The sequence below is a fragment of the Brassica napus genome, chromosome C8 (assembly GCF_020379485.1).
Source record: "Brassica napus cultivar Da-Ae chromosome C8, Da-Ae, whole genome shotgun sequence".
NCBI lineage: Eukaryota > Viridiplantae > Streptophyta > Magnoliopsida > Brassicales > Brassicaceae > Brassica > Brassica napus.
This window is the reverse complement of record NC_063451.1, coordinates 22,413,888-22,432,497: the sequence shown is the minus strand read 5'-3', so window position 1 is coordinate 22,432,497 and position 18,610 is coordinate 22,413,888. Positions and strand designations below refer to the sequence as shown.

General features: G+C 34.8%; 1 pseudogene; it reads right to left on the bottom strand.

Moving 5' to 3' along the window:
- Positions 1-14,592: 14,592 nt before the first annotated feature.
- On the bottom strand, positions 14,593-16,258 carry LOC111210757 (annotated as a pseudogene).
- Between the last annotated feature and the right edge of the window lie 2,352 nt (positions 16,259-18,610).

The following is an 18,610-nucleotide window of genomic DNA, read 5'->3' as shown; positions in this document are numbered from 1 at the left end:
GAATTGCTTTCCAAGTAAGCAACCTTCACACACTTGATTTGGATGATTGATGCAAGGTAATCCTTTCACCATTTCTTTCTTGGAAAGTAGCTCTAAGCCTCCAAAGTTGAGATGCCCAAATCGAAGATGCCAAAGCCAAGATTCCTCCTTGTAGCACATCTTGAGACATCGTGCAATGTCATTTTGAATGTTTAGGACAAACATTCTATTGCTTGACATTGGCACCTTTGTGATGAGATTATTTGCATTATCTCTTAAAGAAAGGCTATTATCTTTTAGTCGAATGTCATAACCTTTCTCTAAGAGTTGTCCTAGGCTCAAGATGTTGGTCTTCATGCTTGGAATGTAGTAAACGTTGGAAATGAATTGATGATCTCCATTCTTCAAGCGGATGAGAATATTTCCTTTACCTTTCACTTCCATCTTCGATTCATCTCCTAAAGCCACATCAGTTTTCACCGATTCATCAAGCTCCACGAACATGCTTTTATTTCCACACATGTGGTTGCTTGCACCACTATCAAGGTACCACTTGTGAACCTCATTTGGTTCATCCTTCTTGTAAGCCATCAACAGCATATCTTCTTCCTTACGCCGTTCTTCAACATAGTTGAACTTCTCTTCAACTCTATTGTTGTTTGGAGTTTTGCACTCAGAAGCATAATGTCCAAATTTCCCACAACTATAGCATTTGGTGCTTGATTTATCGTACCTTGATTTTGGGTTTCCTCTTCCACGACCTCTTGATGAATTCTCTCCTCTTTGGTTGAAGTTGTCTTCATATGGTCTCCAACCTCGTCCATTTACACCACAACCTCATCTTCGGAAATGACCGCCACCACGTCTTAGATTGCTTCGGCCACTTTCTTCCTTGTGATCAATTCTCATCTTGAGAACTTGCTCCACAATATCTTCTTTCTTCTTCTTCTTTTCTTCATAAGCTTGTAGTGATCCAAGAAGTTGCTCCATTGTCATAGTCTCCAAGTCTTTTGTCTCTTCAATCACGGTAACAATGTGTTCGAATTTCGAATCCAATGATCTAAGAAATGTCTCCATGATTCTTACATCATCTAACTTCTCACCATTTCTTTTTAGGTTATTAGTAACCGTCAAGACTCTTGAGAAGTAATCTGAGATGAGTTCTCCTTCCTTCATTTGTAATGCTTCAAATTCTCCTCTTAGAGTTTGAAGACGTACCTTCTTAACTTGTTCCGCTCCCTTGTAAGATGTCTGAAGCTTCTCCCATGCTTCTTTGGATGTCTTTGCTCCAGCAACCTTCTCAAATGTATCTTCATCTAATCCTTGATAGATTAGACAGAGAGCCTTCTTGTCTCTCTTCCTTGAATCTCTCAAACCATCCTTTTGTGTTTGAGATAAACCACCATCATTCTCCGGTTCAACGAAGCCTTTCTCGACTATCTCCCACACATCATGTGCTCCTAAGATAGCCATCATCCTAAGACTCCAATTGTCATAGTTGCTTTTAGTGAGCAATGGAACTTGGAAGGGAACACCATTATTTGCCATCTTCAAAAGGAACTTGTAGCTCTGATACCACTTTGTTGGAATGAAAAATTTTATAAAGATGGAGAAAGTGTTTAAGTGTTTGAAAACAAGCTTTGTGAAGAAGAAAAATTTTATAACTTAGAAGAAGAAAGCTTTTTATTACTTGTTACAAGCTTTGTTTATTTCTTGGTGATACAAAATGAAAGGGGAGTGGAGGTATTTATAGCCTCCATTATACAAAATATCTCAAATATTTTAATCCTAAATCTAGATAATTCTAACATAATATCTAGATTATTTTATCCTAATTTTCTAGATAATTCTATAAGAATATCTAGATTTTTATTTTAAGGAGGTGGATGATTTTTATAGAATTTGGGCTAAGTTTTGGATCAACACATGATTAACCCAATGATGTTTGATCCAAATCAAGTTTAGTTTTCAACAAAATGTCCTTTCCTTAACAGTCATATCAACCAAATAGAAGAATGTGTATTTTAAAAATTAAAAGGTGGGTCTGAAACAAGGTCATCTCAGAAAATTTTAAGGTCCTGTTCAAAAAAAATATTAACTATATATTTAATGATATAATGAAGTAGTTTTAAAACTTAATAGCTTATCTATATATATTTGAAGTTTCTCTTTAAATTATAAACTATAAATTTAAGAATATATCTAAAATTTTAAAATCTTAAACCAAATATATGTATTTATTTTTAAAAATATCTTAATAATTTTTAGTTATAGAGTCGGGGCATGTTCGACCGCTCCAGTAGCAAATGCTATTAGACGGCCCTTGTCTGAAAGGGTGTATCATTTAAAAATTAAAAAGAAACGTGCAAAAGGGTACGTTGGTGAAAGATATGTCATTTACTCAAACTTGTTACATCTGCAAAATCTGCAAATTTTGGAAGTGCAATCAGTTAAACAGCATTTCAATGTAACATACACAATCTACAAATTTAGTAAAGTAATGATTCAGAAAATTAAACAGACAGATGAGGATAATCAAATTCGGATATTCATATGTACAGCAAAAAATCATAACTTTTCGTTTGGAAAATATTGTTGACTGAAATAATTTAGGCTATTCGAGACTGCGCTTGTTACAAGAAGTTCGGTTGACCCGGGGCTAGCGCTGAATCAATTAGGTGATGTTTAATCTGAGATTAATGGAAACTACTATTTCCTGTTTCATATATATACTTCATAATTGCAACATCAAACGTATATATGTCTCTTGAACTTTTTGTTTTTTGGCTACGCTAGTTTTTTTTTTTTCGCTTTTGTGTCATGAATTTGTAATTTACCAATTGCCCACGTCTCCTACCTACTACGTCATGCGATTTCCTAACCTAAATTGTTTCCTAACTTAAATTTATGCCGTCTCTGCGGTTTTTTTCATTGTAACTTCTTGTTGAATATCTTTGACATTTACACAGTTTTAAAAGACACATAACCAGACACTCGATTCCAAACTACCAGAACCTAAAACATGGAAAATGGATTACATTAATATCCCCGATTTGTTGACTGGATAAAAACGCCACGTAGCCCACCGGCCACCGGACAGGCTTCTCCGCTCAAATGGCCGTCTTAGCCGCGTTATTTTAGAACCTGTTGTAAATATAACTTCTTCTCACTGATGTTTTGACGGCCATTCAGTCTGGAGAGATACATTTTCTATTTGGAGATACACGGAAAAAAAACAAGTGGTTTTGAATAGCAGATCCTATAGGCAAAATAAGAGTTGAAGTCATCAAAAAAGAAAATGTTAGAGATAGATCAAAAGCATAGGAAAGTCAAAGGGAGTCAGAGGCAAAGAAACAACAAACTCACGACGTAGGTTTAGTGGTGGTGAAATCATAAGGAATATTCCATAATGAAAAAAATCTACCTAGAGAAATTTGAAGAAATGATGATAAAACTGAACAAAAATAAGAACAATGATAATTTGATGGGATAAAGAAACAAAATATAAGAAGTGAAGGGTTGTGTCTCAAAATGTTGCTTAAAATCAGTTGCAAAAAAAAAAAGGTTGCGTCTCCTAAGAAGTGACGATTCAAAGAAAGGAAAGGGGAGATACCGTTTGCATGAGTATTCATGACGTAAGACTTTTAAATGAAACTATATTTTTTATCCGTTAGATTGCATAGCATTAACAATCTCAACCGTATGATCTTATTTTTATTTTACTATAAAAAAAGTTGATGTCATCGGATACTGTGAGTTTGCTATTATATATAGATAACGTAACTATTTGAATATTGTAAAACTAGGTTCGGTTATACTTATACTTCGAGATGCCTTTCGTTTATATTTACTTCTTTTTTTTTTTTAACATTAGAATTTCATTCATAAGCCCAATGAGCATTGTATTACAAGCACACCAAACCCAAGATACATTTTAAGCCCATAACGAAAACCAAAATAACAAGATACGCTTTGTCGCATGTTCGACACGTTGCACCACGTGGCTTCGTCTCGTGCTGAAACGAGGAGAAAGAAAGCGTTGCCGGAGCTCTGCCGGACTCAACGTCGGACTCCGTCCCCGCTTCGTTTAAACTGCTTGTATGCTCTTCTTTCTTCTTGTTGCCGTCGATTCTACCAGATCATCCCTTACTAGATTTCTGTTCCAAGAGAAGCTTCAGAGAAGAACGAGTAAAGAGCCTTGCCGGAACGCTTTCTAATGGAAGCTCCGTCTCATCTGGATCTGCGTCGCAATCCTCCTAGCTTATACACATCTCAGGCCTTGATCTTCAAGGAGACTCCACTCATTATTAGCGAAGATTGATTCCTCTACAGCTTCAAGGACCAAGCTTTTCTAACATAGAGAGACTAACTCTTTTAAAACCAAACGGAATAAAAATAAAAATAAAGAAAGGACCGCTCTGATTCAAACACCGATAGAAGATCGGGACTTTATTGGTTCAAACCAATTCAGTAAGAACAGAGATCTTGAAGCACATGATGATTTGGTTTGAAATAACACAACAAAAATTGTCAAAACGAAAATCAAATTCGCCTAGCGAAGAAGAGATTCGATCTCACGATCGAAGATTTTACAACAAAAAAAGATTTTTTACAATAAGTGTCTCATCTCCTTCTCCGTGAAGGATAGAAGTGTGAGAACGGAGAAGAAGACAGAGAACTCCCGAAGTCAAGTTATTCGGATCAGGATCTTTATCTAGTGGATTCATAATTTTACTATATTTATCCGGATCCGGGGTTTTCGGATATTTGGGCGTCAGATATCCTTTTAAAAATTGTAATATCCGGTGGATATCCGGATCCGGATTTGGATTCTTAAAATAAATAAAAAAATAATATTAATATATATAAAATATTAACAATAATTTAAAACAAAAAATATATAATGTTTTGAATTATTTCTATGTATAAATTTACAAAATTTACATAAAATTTACATATATTATTATAAAAATAAAAATTTATTAAATTAAATTAGTTTTTATATATAGATATTACTATTTTTGAAATAATTATTAATAAAATTTACGGATCTGGATATTCGGACTAAAAAATCAAAATATCCGGATCTGGCAAATCCAGCATTTTACTATCTGGATCCGGATTCGGCCCCTCTGGATATCCGAATTTTCGGATCGGATCCGGATCGAATCTCGGATCGAATCCGGATCTCGGATAAAAGTCTCATGCCTAACTTTACATCTATATCAAAGTATTACCGGAGTTGTTTGGTTTTATATATAACTAGTATAATCTCCCGTGCGCAGCACGGATCAGTTTATGCCAAGTTGTTATAATTTAAAACATATAAATTGTTAATTTCTTCAAATATTCTATGACCAGAGGCTATGAAAAGAGGCTGACTGCAGTAAAACAAAACGTTTGAAAAGTTTAAACATTAATTTTGATATTATTTTGAAAGGGATGTATGTTTTTGAAAACTAATGAATAATATAAGTTATCTAACAAATTTCCATGAATAATCAAAATATAATTAACATAGGTTTTTTATTACAAAATATTTCTATGAATAACCAAAATAGATGTAAACATATTTGTTTTAAAAGTCATGCATTTAAACAAAGTTAAGCCACGTTACTTATCTTGATAGTTTGTAGGATTTTTTACTATTAAATTTACAATTAATTTTTGATTTTTTTAAATAGTTTCTTATTATTATTTAACGATTTTATAAAGATAATTGGTTTTATTTAAAATATTATTTCTTTTATGTTTTAGATAGCTGTTAAACTATCCACTAAAAACTTGAAAAAAATTCAAAATTAATTACAAAAATGATTAGAAATTAACTTATTAGTTTTGAGTTGACACATGAGGCTCTCAAACGATTATTTTTTTCACATGGAATTCTGAAAAGTCAAACGGTTTGCATCTTACCTAACTACTCCATTCATCTTCAACGTAACTTCTCCGACTTCACTCGAACAAATCTCAGCCAGAAATTTATTTGATTCTTCAATAAGATTTGGTTTCTTATACATGTCTGCAGCAAAGTAAAAAAAAAAAAAACCTGAACAATATATTTATGCTATATGGACTCATTATGCCCCACCGGCCACCATATATAAAATATTAACAATAATTTAAAACAAAAAATATATAATGTTTTGAATTATTTCTATGTATAAATTTACAAAATTTACATAAAATTTACATATATTATTATAAAAATAAAAATATATTAAATTAAATTAGTTTTTATATATAGATATTACTATTTTTGAAATAGTTATTAATAAAACTTACGGATCCGGATATTCGGACTAAAAAATCAAGATATCCGGATCCGGCTTTGGTGGATCCAGCATTTTACTATCCGGATCCGATTCGGCCCCTCCGGATATCCGGATTTTCGGATCGGATCCGGATCGAATCTCGGATCGAATCCGGATCTCGGATAAAAGTCTCAGTCCTAACTTTACATCTATATCAAAGTATTACCGGAGTTGTTTGGTTTTATATATAATAATGTAAATAATAATCTTGTTTACGTATATTTCTACCTATTGGTTTTATTTATCAATTCACAATTGGAAAAAGAGAAATTGATATAAAAACATTTTATCAAAGGAAAAAAATTATATGAGATTGATCCATACTGTATTTTTATTAATTTTAATAGTCATATTTTAGTTTCATGTTTTTGTGTTTGTTGCTTTCTACTTTTATACAATTAATATTTTCAGTTGACTATGTATTAATATTTTTAATTCTAAACTATCATATCTTTATTTTTTTTTGTATTTATACTTAATTAATATATATATATTATTTTTTTAATACTATTAGATAGATAAATGTCCTTTTCCCTTCCGTGTGTATCTTCCAAAATGATTTTTGTGTGACATGATTAATTTTTTCTTTATCAATAATACTAGGTCAGTGTCCGCGTATACGCAGATTGTATTTGTGTGGTTGTATATAATTTTCTTTTAATATTTTCTTATAAATTAAAATACCATTTGAAAATTTTATCCTACAAACTTATAAATTTTGAGCTTCAAAAGTAGTTAGAGATCTTGTTATCCTTTATTAACATTGTTAATGATTTCGTTTGGTCCTAAGTTGTACTTACAACGTAACCTTTCCTAACGTTCTAGGGATTTAAACATAACACTCGTTAAAAATAACGACGAAACTTAAAAATAAAGATGGAGTTTGGAATATATGAAGTAGAAAATAAAGAATATGGGATTTCGGGTTTGGGGTTTCGGGTTTCGGGTTTCGAGTTTGGGGTTTGGGGTTTCGGGTTTCGAGTTTCGGGTTTCGGGTTCTAGGGATTTAAACATAACACTCGTTAAAAATAACGACAAAACTTAAAAATAAAGATGGGGTTTGGAATATATGAAGTAGAAAATAAGGAATATGGGGTTTCGGATTTGGGGTTTCGGGTTTGGGGTTTCGGGTTTGGGGTTTCGGGTTTGGGGGTTGGGGTTTAGGAGTTTGGGGTTTGGGGTTTTGGGTTTGGGGTTTCGGGTTTCGGGTTTCGGGTTTGGGGTTTCGGGTTTGGGGTTTGGGGTTTGGGGTTTAGAGTTTCGGGTTTCGGATTTCGGATTCTAGGGATTTAAACATAACACTCGTTAATTCCACGTAAGCACAAATCGTCGTAAAGTCCTCGTATGATGAAATCGTCGTAAATACCATGTAGGATGAAATCGTCGTAAATACCACGTAAAAGGATTTAAACAAAACACTCGTTAATTCCACGTAAGCAGAAATCGTCGTAAACACCACGTAAAAGGATTTAAACATAAAACCCGTTAATTCCACGTAAGTACAAATCGTCGTAAATATCTCGTAGTGTAAAAACAAGAAAAAAAAGGAAAAGGAGAGAAATACCAGATTAACATGTGGCAAGACTTCCAGCAATTATAATACGTAAGTCTCGCCCACATTAATTCTAATATCTTCTCCTTTTCCTATTTTTTTCAAATATTTATAATTTGAATAGGATTTTGCTGAGGAATGTGATTTGAGATAAGGTGTGATTTGGGAGTTTGTGTGTAGTTTGAGAATGAGAGTTGTGGGTATATTTATAGGAAAGTAAGCCTCGTTAATTCCTCGTAAGCTAAATCGTCGTTAATACCTCGTATAAAAAAACACGGGCCTTTGTGATTCCTCGCAATTTCCTCGTAAAAAAAACACGGGCCTTTGTAACTGCTCGCGATTTCGTCGTAAACTTACGAGGAATTTGCGACGATATGTAATCTTATATATACACCCGAGCGCTCACTCTTTCTTTCCTCTCTACTTCCTCTCTACTTCCTCTCCATTTCGTAGCAATGGTAAGCCTCTCTGATTCCTCTCTAATTTGGTTAGTTTAGGATAGATTAGGTGGTTAGTATAGGGAATTTAGATAGGTTTGCGGATTTTATGTTATTTAGTGTTGATTAGGTGGATAATGTTGGGAAATATATTGTTGATGTTAATTTTAAAAATTTAATTTTTTTCCCAGGTTCGAAAAGGAAGACTTACTGCCCATTACAGAGAGATCTTCGGTGAGCTGGGTAGTCGTTTAGACCCGACCTCTTCTTCCGCTCCTGGTTCTTCGGATCAGGAGACTGTCCCCGAGACTCAGTACACTCAGAGAGTCTCTGGGTCTACTTCTTCTAGTGCACCATCGGCTCCTCATGTGCCTTCCTCGATGGCTCATCCGACGATGCCTCCTCCTGTGCCTCCTCCGATGGCACCTCCGATGGCCGCCGATATTCATCCTGATTTGATGGTGCCTCCGAGTGCTCCTTACTCGCAGTACACTGTAGAGGACATTCTCAGTCTTTGTGGTATGTTGCATTAATTTTTTTTTTAATTCGTTTAAATTTCTTTTATAACATTAAAAAATAATTTATATTTTAAATTTGTATTTTCTAGGTGGGGGGTTGACGGATGTCTTGCATCGGACGTAACCGACACGATCAAGAGTTACTTCTCCATGCCACATCCAAAATGGAGTAAGACGCCTGACTACGTTAGAAAGACGTGGTTCAAAATTTACGCTGTAAGTTTCTATTAATTAATTATATATACCTTAATTTTTTCATGATTTATATATATACTTTCTAAAAAACTAATTGTTAATTTATTTTTTCCAACAGCAAAAATATAATTGGGCCTTGGGGATCACTGAGAGGGTGAGGAAGAAGTTTAACGCGAAGGCGAAAGCTCGCTTGTTGGACACGGTCTCCAACTGGAAGGGTGACTAGATCGTGAAGGGGTATGAGCGTGGCAAACCCGCTGAGCTCACCACGGATGTGTGGGATGGCCTCATCCGTTATTGGCGCATTCCTGATTCCATTAGAATCGCCCAGGCTTGCTCTAACTCCCGTAACACGGTCGATGAGCACGGAAACGGGCCGATGCTTCACACTACGGGCCAAAAACCCCACGCCGGTGTCCGTTTGGAAATGGTAATTAAATATTTTATTAAATAATTTTTTTAATATATATATTTTATTCTAACTTTCTTAAATGTTTTTTAGGCCAAAGAGACGGGACATCTCCCGTCTCTTATGGAACTTTACGAGAGGACCCACAAGAACAAGGCGGGCGTATTTGTAGATGGCAAGTCCGAGCAAATCTTCAACGATGTAGTTGCTCGGGTTGAACACCGCCAGACTCAGCTGACCCAGCAGTCTACCGACGGATTACCCGTCACCTTATCCACACTTGAAGTGGATAAGATTTACGAGGAGGTAAATTTTCAAAAAAATTAATTTTTTATTATTCATTTAATATAACTTTAAATTTTTACTTACAATATTTATTTTTTGTTTTTAAGGTTGTCCCTAAAAAAAAGGGACGAACGTAGGGGATTGGTTCCGTCAACGATGTTCCGAGAGCGACATCGTCTTATGGTCAGCGACGGGATGATGAAGTCACTGAGCTGCGTAGAGAGTCTGCTCAGCTGCGTAACGAGTTGACTGCGACAAAATCTCGTATGGCTGGAGTCGAGGGCTTATTGGACGTTATTGCGGCCACAAATTCGGAATGGGAGTCCATGTTGAGGAACATGCGACAACAGCATCCCATTCAAGGCGAGTCATCCGACGTACATAACGAGGCGGATGTTACGAGGAGGAGTGATGAATTCTACCAGGCGATGAATGACCCTTAGTTTTTTTTTCCGGTTGTTGTATTATATAAATTTAAAACTTATTTATATATAAAATATTTTCATATTGATTTATTTTTATTTTAAATTTTAATTTATTATTAAATTAAATAATTTTAATTATTTTTTAATTATATTTTTAAATTCTGTAAAATAATAAAAACGAAGTAAATTCGTAGCTAATGTACGACCTCTTAACGTGGAAACCTTACGAGGAAATGACGAGAAATAGTAAACGAGTATTTTACGAGGAACCATTTACGAGAAAATAACGAGGAAAGATAAACGAGTATTGTACGATGAAATCCTTTCGTGGTTGTTACGTGTATTTTGCGAGGAACCGCTTTCAAGGTATTTACGTGTAGATTACGAGGAACTCGTTTCGAGGTATTTACGAGGAAATATAGCGACGTCCTTACGTGGAATATTGACGTGGTCTTTACGACGAAAAGCTCTACTTCGTCTTTACGACGAAATATATTCCTCGCTAAGTTACGACGAATTAGCGAGGAAATATGTGTTACGACAGATGAGTAACGAGCAAACGTGCTTCCTCGCTAATTCGTCGTAAAACCTCTTTTACGACGAACTAACGAGGAAAACCGCCCTCGTTAAGATTAGGTTTTATTGTAGTGTAAGCTCAATTTGCAAAACAATTTAAAGGCCATATTATATTAATATTTAATTTATCTTTTATAATAATTTTAGTTAACATAAATTTTCTTTTATCAGTATATATTTTAAATATGATATATCGTTCTCACACTTTTAATGTATTAAAACAAAAATACATTAGTTGTATGCATGCATGGTAATATGGTATTAATATATCGTTCTCACACTTTTAATGTATTAGAAGGCGAACCAGCGTGCGAACGGGTCTGAAGGGATGCTTAAACATAAATAGATGCAGTGTTCGGTGCAACCCATTAGGGATCGGGCTTAGTATAACCAGGACCGGCCCTGAGATTTGGGGGCTGTAGGCGGTTTTTAAAAAATTCCAGCTAAAATATTTTTTTTATAAATTTATAGCCCTAAGGCCAATGTTTCGTTAGGCTTTGCCTAGGACCAGCCCTGGGTATAACACCGGGGAAAGCATTAGAGAGCGGTGCAGCTTGGAGACCAGATATAAGGATCCGTGGTCCAATCTTGAGACAAAGGCCAAGCAATTCATTACGATTTCATCTGGCAATATAGATAACTTACATGCCTGCTGCGGACAGTAGTTCTTCTGTTTCTTCCTACAATTCCTCTTCATCGTGCTTTGTTTTGCTTTCCCATAAACTGACATCATGTTTATTTTTTTTTCCAAGAGAAAGCACTTGCTCCAACTTGTATATAAAGGATACTCTGAATATTAATTCGATCCGAACAAGGAACAAAACTATAATATTTACTCTCTCTTTCTTAGTTTATGTTTGTTTCCTTTTTCTTTCTCAATAAGTTTTTTTTTTATTTTTTGACTACCTTTCTCAATAAGATTTACCCTATCAATAATTGAGATTTTTTTTAATAAAGTTTTTTACTTTCGACATTGTGCTTCCCGCATTAAAAGAGTTCAGAAAATCGAAGAAGCTATAAGACTTTACCTTTTTACAACAACTATAGCCATATACGTTTCATAGTCGCCGCGTATGGCGGCTGCGTCAAAAAAATGCTCTGTAACAGAGACAAAAATAACAAAATCTGAGACGTAGAAAACCCAAAGTAGTGGCTAATACATTGTCAGAGACGCAGAAACTTCGACGCTGATGACACTGCTTTATTCTGCGTCCGTTATATTGGCTAGTAGTTGCCGCAGTGACTGGAAATCAGTGAATCGTGCTTCACAACTGCTGTGTGTTTCTGTCATTAATGACTTAATTTTTTGACGCAACCGCCGGAGTCAGCGTCGAAGAAACGAACAAGGCTTATTTGGAAGAGCGAACCGGACCGGTTATTAAGAAGGTCAATGAGTTTATTGTTTTTATATTTTAATATATAAAAACACTTTTTGTTATGCAACTAATTAAACACTAACGTTAATTTGAAAATTTGATTATTCCTTTAAAAGTGCGGGATATTTACATTGCAAAAATTTAATTAAAAACAAATCCATCTATATTAAGAAATAAATAGTAATAAATATTTTGATGATAAAATTATATTAAAATTTTTTATAATATTATAAAATGTCAATCTATTGTTAAAAATGTATTGAAAATAAGTAAAATAATTATAATAAGAAGTAAAGTATTTTTAGTTAATTTTCGTTATTTTCACATTTTGTAGTAATTAGTTTATTATTGAAATTTATTTTGTCTTATAATAAAAGTAAATTATAAAAAAATTAATAAATCTAATATACATTCCGCCATTCCGCAAATTTAAAAATTTTCTGCCGCTTAATTAAATTTTTTGCAGCTTAAGTATTTTTCGACAATTCCACGATTAAGCGATGTTTACTAATCGGAACCTAGATTTTGATCTGCGATTTGAAATTGCGCAATATTTTACATTATAAAAATTTAATAAAAAACATATCAACTATATATTATGGATGTTGGAATAAGTAAACCCGCTCTATTTAAACCCATACCATTTATGAGTCATATCATTTAAAACCCGAACCTGTTAGACCAATTTAGATTTAAGATCTAATAAGATTTTCCAATTTAGATGTGAATGTGTGTTATTTTAGGCTTTTACACCGTCATGAAGAGAGCATTCGATAGAGGCAAAACCATCTTGTTGAGCTTCTTAGGCAAAATGTGAATGAAACGAGTAATGTATCTATCAGTAGTAACAAACTATCAATCAATATACTGTGGAACCTCTATAAATTAATAATGTTAGGACTTTGAAATTTTATTAATTTATAGAGATATTAATTTATGAAAGTTTCCTTATTTAGATTTCTTATTTTAAGATATATTTATTCAAGGATAAAAAAATATATTTGATTTTAGTGTATAGATATTAATTATTATTTTTTGAAATTTTACATTTATATTAATTTTATTTTATTATTTGGTGTATATAATATATATTGTATAGAATTTAAATATGGTTTAAGATATCATATTACTAAATCTCATCAAAAATATATTAAGTGTTAAGAAAATATAAAAATAATTTCATTGTGAATATAAAACAAACAATATAATGATAGGATCTTAATATATAAAATATATATACATATAAATTATTAATTTATAATTTTAATGGGACCATATCGTTACATAGAATTCTCTAAAAAATTATTATCTTATTATTTTATCGATTTATGTCAAATTTTGAACCGGCTCAAGTAGGGAGTAGAGAAATTTATTAATTTATAGAGATTATTAATTTATCGAATATTAATTTATAGTTGTTCTACTGTAATATAACAAACTATCAAACGAGTAATGTTTTTTCCTCCATAACTTTTGGCTAATCTTAGAATTGTTTTTTTTTTATTTCGTTGACCATGCCTAGATTTATAATTCCTTGATCCCAAAACAGAACATGAAATTCCCTTTCCAATTTAGAAAAAAAATTGAGGTTCATAATCAGTTTTAGTTCGGGAATAGAGAGGACAAAACAATACAAGTACTGTATGATATCTTTAATATGCTTTTTGTTCTTCTCAACATCTAAACAAGAGCACTAATGTACTTTCGAAACTTGGAATCCCTTGGTTTTCAGATACATATACAGGCTAGGCCATCATAACTTGGTCATAATATTTGGAGCAAGACTCATTTGCACTGTTTTGGCTTTTGCACTCACGATACCTGCGACCCCACCACATGAGCTTCATGATTTTTCTTTCTTACACTGCAAAGTTATTAGCATTATGTTTCTTTTTTTGAAACAAAATTATCGTGTAAAATACTTGTTGATTTATTTAGTTGCAGAGATCATCTCTGTACTAACTAAAATTTTGCCTCTCTTTGTCTTCTGCACAAAACACAACACAGTAACCAAACAGTATTCTTTCTCTTCGCTTTAATCAGATATCTCAGGGGACTTGTCTTGTTGGTTCTCATGTACCAGAGGAGTATTTCCAGTGCTGAGTACTAACATGAACTTGTTAAGTAAAGAAGGGGGATATGTTGCAGTATAAACAGTTGGCTCGGAAACAAATGGCATGGAAACATAGGATCTATATACATCACTGTGAAAATTAAACTTTTTTCGCAGTAGACCACAGAGAAGTACGTGGTAAAAGAAGACATTAATACCACGAGTATGAAGCAACTAGTGATATTAAATAATAAGATGTGGAGCAAAAGAAATAGTTGGTGAAATAAAACTCACTAGCTTCTTTACAAAGACAGATGTAACTGAGCAAGACAAGGAAAGTGGGATGGTACGTACCTTGTTTCATGCCACTCAAAACCATCATCAAATGTCCATAATCATAAATGATTACTCTCACACGCTGAGTTTTAGTTTAACTAACACTATGTAACATGGAGAGAGAGGAAGAAACAGGGTGGTCCAAATCATCTGTAACGTTATCATATTTGCTAGCTATGATATTTTCTTCAATATCATCGATTCTTTTACACATTATTACAGTACCAAGCAACATTGTACGAAGCAACATTGTACGAAGCTAATGTAGACTACGAATTGCAACACAGAACAATGTTTTTCCAAAGATTTGTCAAAGCTAATATATACCACTATTGATATTACACTGATTGAAAAACAGAAAAGAGGACATGAATGGCAACGGGATTGTTGGAGATGATGATCGTTTAGAAAGTGAACCTGAAAGGTATAAGAATAGATGAACAAGTACACAAATGTTGTGCTTCAGGAACAACAACATAGTTTTCTAATCCATTACAAGTGTAGAGTGTTTTATTTGTAAATAGGAGGAGACAGACTTTTTTTTTAAAATAGAGTTGAGAGAGAGATTTCAAAGATTGAAGGATAGAGAATATAAAATTTTACAGTGATAAGGATGCTGATCTAGAGGACGATCGATCCTTGTGACGGCTTCGGACCACTCAACAGTCCCCCAAATCTCGCCAGTTCCCTTGCGCCTTTGTAAAGAGATCTCTGCACACCTAATCTCCCATTTCCAGTCAGCAAGACAGTCCCAGAAGAGTAACATGTTTGGACCAGAGTTGCTCAGTTTGTGACCGGGAAGCATATCGTCGAGGTATTCCGATGGCATAAAACCCCGACTATAGTTGACCACTCTGGAGGCACAAAGGGCGACCCTAAGATCCTCCAAGCCCATAACTTGTCTCCACTTCATCCCACCCCCCGCGGACTCCTCCAAATCACTTGCCTCACACCACAATATCCACCCACAAGAGTAGATGACATTGTCTATCACATGCCAACCCTTTCTAAGTTTGTTGGTATCCGAGTTCCCTGTTTTCCATATGCCTTGACTCGGAGTGTAAAGCCAAACATTACCTTTCTCATTCAAACCGAAAATCTTCTTCATCTTCTCCACCTCTATCACCCCGCTTTCGGGCGTTAAGGAGGGAGAGTACAGATCATCTGGCTGCGTCTGTGGTTGGTTTGAAAGGGTACTCCATGTCTGCCTCTTTGGATCGAAAACCTCTACTACCCATTTGCGGGGATTTGGTTCCTTGACACCTCCAACAACGTATATCTTCCCGTCCACCACGCCTGCTGCAGCACAAGCTCGAGCTAACATCATGGAAAAAGACCCTGGACGACCTCTTCCCGCCAATCATCCCACCAATGACATAGATACCCCAACCATGGGCCACCACGGAAGATGCAGCCGGAGGCTGATACAAGTGTGGCCGGATCGGTACCAGCGGACTAGGATGATTTACGGCTGCTGCTTTTGGGTAGAAGGCGTACCAGCGTACAAACGGGTCTGAAGCGTTTCTTAAACATAAATAGATGCAGTGTTCGGTGCGACCCATTAGGGATCGGGCTTGGTATAACTCCGGGGAAAGCATTAGAGAGCGGTGCAGCTTGGAGACCAGGTATAAGGATCCGTGGTCCAATCTTGGGACAAAGGCCAAGCAATTCATTACGATTTCATCTGGCAACACAGTAGTTCTTCTTCTTCTGTTTCTTCCCGCAATTCCTCCTCCTCGTGCTTTGATTTGCTTTGTATCTACCCTCTTTCCCAGAAACCGACATCATGTTTTTTTTTTTTTCCAAAGAGAAAGCATCTCCAACTTATACATAAAGGGTACTCTCCATCCGAATAAGGAACAAAACTATAAAATTTGTTACAAAAGTAAAAAAAAAAAAGAGGAGCACCAATGTTTGAAAATATAAAAAGATGTGGGGTCCGTTGCACTATTTGTACAATAAATTTCTTTCTTTCTATATATATATGAATGTTTTCGTTCATTGTAATGCATCCCTCAACCTTCTCTTCTTTCTATAATAAACTCTTTCTATCAGTGTTAAAAATTCTACGGATATAAATTTTGCTCTTATTCAAATTCCCGCGATACAATAAAATTCCAGTTCTTTTTATAACACGTTATCAGCACGATCACTCTGCGATTCGGTAAAATTTATTTGTATCATTTATACCTTGTTATAATGGTCGGTATACCGCCTCTACTATTATTTATATCATGTTATAATGGCCGAAATACCGCATATATTATTTACTAGTAATTTAATTTATTTATTGGTCGGCCGAGCCGCCTTATATTCTGTTTATTATTTATTGGTCGGCCGAGCCGTCTTATATTCTGTTTATTATTAATTGGTCGGCCGAGCTGCCGTATAATTTATTTATTACTCTGCATTGATCGGCTGAGCCGTCGCATGATTTGTTGTCATAACATAAATATTTCATTGTCATAATTTTTTACTTTTATGAAATCTTATAGATTTGATTGACCGTTTAATACGATATTTTCGGACTAATTTTTGGTGCACTCGATTTAACCCCAACGGTCACAAAGAAAATTTTTCAAAAATTTCTCCTTTCTCCAACAGTCATGAACAGTGATTTTCATCTATAAATACAACTCATTTTCACTCCATTTCATCATCCAAAACATTTCATCTTCTCTCAAAAATTTCAAATCGCTCTCCTCCGATTTTTCATTTCAAGAAAGATGATTCGCGCACTTTTGTTTTTATGTGCCATTTTTATTTGTGTTTCTATTTATGGTTTATTCGTTGGAGAATTTACTCCGAGTGAATTTAAGATGAATATCGGTTTAATTTTCTTTACATCGCTTCTCCTTGTAATTGCTTGCATGATTAATGTAAATGGTTTCTTTTAATATGAATAATATTCTAATAATTTTTATTTATGTGCTTTACAAATACAAATGGCAAACATCGAGAAACTCCAGTTCCCGGCTCTGAAAGTAACCGGCGAAAACTATGTCAGATGGGTCACAAATGTGAAACCTTATCTTGTAATAAAAAAGATAACCGAAGCGATAAAAGTCGGTAACAAATCGCCACCCGAGCATATAGCCGAAGCGATAATCTTCCTGAAGAAGCACTTAGATGAGAATCTAACTCACGACTATGGAGACGTTGAGGACCCAGCCGTACTATGGCAAGCCTTGAAAGACAGATTCGATAATCAAAAGGAAATCAATCTCCCTCACGCTCTTGAAGAGTGGAAAACCCTGAGGTTTCAGGATTTTCAAAGGATTAGAGATTACAATTCCATTATCTTGAGGATAGTTGCACAATTAAAATATTGTGGTAATCCTGTCACCGAAGCAGAAATGCTTGACAAGACATACAATACTTTCCACAAAGAACACAACGTCTTATCTCGAATTTACAGAAAATGTGGGTACACCAAATTTTCTGAATTGATGGTAACACTCATGTTGGCTGAAAAGAACGATGAGTTACTAATCAAAAACCATAATTCCCGACCTACGGGAGCCAAGACATTTTCCGAAGTGAATGCTACGGCGGTAGAATATTCGGGAAGGAGAAACCAGACCAACCGAGGTCGTGGTCGGCGTTTCAACAACAAACGTGGAAAGCCTTACTATCCTAAAAGTATTAGATCTAACAAATGGGTTAGATCTGAACAACCTCCTAAAGGCAAAGAAACCAAAGAGGATACCACAAAGAAAAGTGAGACTGTATGTTACAGATGTGGATGTAAAGGACATTGGTCCCGTACATGTCGTACTCCCCCACATTTGTGCAAGTTATATCAAGAGTCCATAAAAGGAAAGGCTCAAGAGGTGAATCTCACGGAAAACGTTATGAGTATATCAAGTTATATCAAGAGTCCATGAGTATGATTGCTTTGGAGTTGTTGTCCAGTAGTTATGAATCGAGCCTTTGAGAATAACTTCCTTGAACCACTTTACCCACACTGCTCCTCCCTGAAGAACAACATCCATATTAGTCGCAGACAACACGCTTTATTCCAAGTATAAAGATCCTTCACTCCTAGTCCACCCTGTCGTTTTGTAAGAACCACTGTTTCCCAAGAGACACGAGCTGTGTGATGACCTTCTAAACTTCCTTTCCACAGGAACATACTGCATAGGGAATTTATTC